The sequence below is a fragment of the Schistocerca serialis genome, chromosome 7, assembly GCF_023864345.2.
Source record: "Schistocerca serialis cubense isolate TAMUIC-IGC-003099 chromosome 7, iqSchSeri2.2, whole genome shotgun sequence".
NCBI classification, from domain to species: Eukaryota; Metazoa; Arthropoda; class Insecta; order Orthoptera; family Acrididae; genus Schistocerca; species Schistocerca serialis.
The window spans coordinates 321,898,251-321,898,812 of NC_064644.1; the positions used below are offsets into that span (position 1 = coordinate 321,898,251).

The 562-nt window shown below is 53.0% G+C and overlaps 1 pseudogene; it reads left to right on the forward strand.

Annotated features, from left to right (window-relative positions):
* The first annotated feature begins 230 nt into the window (after nt 1-230).
* Nucleotides 231-348, forward strand: LOC126413627 (5S ribosomal RNA; annotated as a pseudogene).
* Nucleotides 349-562: the final 214 nt, after the last annotated feature.

A 562-nucleotide genomic window follows, 5' to 3' on the forward strand; every position in this document is an offset into this window, starting at 1 on the left:
AAAGTGGGAGTGTGCACACCTTATTATCCACATTTCACTTACCAATTCGATTCTGTACACTATGGTTATGTGTTCCTGCTCTCTGAATCGTTTCCGCTTCAGTCTTTCAACTGTATCTCTCTTTCTTCATGGAGGGTCTTTCCCTTTACGTCTTCCATAACTTGCTGTCTCTTACCGGTTATAGCTGTGGAATTACGAACCCGTCGAATTTGTTGGCAGCAGTTATGGAAGCCAACGGCCTTGCCGCAGTGGTAGCACCGGTTCCCGTCAGATCACTGAAGTTAAGCGCTGTCGGGCAGGGATAGCACTTGGATGGGTGACCATCCGGTCTGCCGAGCCCTGTTGGCGAGCGGGGTGCACTCAGCCGTTGTGGGGCAAACTGAGGGGCTCCTAGATTGAGAAGTAGCGGCTCCGGTCTCGAACAGTGACATCGGGCTGGGAGAGTGGTGAGCTGACCACATGTCTTTCCATATCCGCATCCGGTGACGCCTATGAGCCGAGGATGACACGGCGGTCTGTCAGTACCGTTGGGCCTTCATGACCTGTCCGGGAGGAGTTTAGT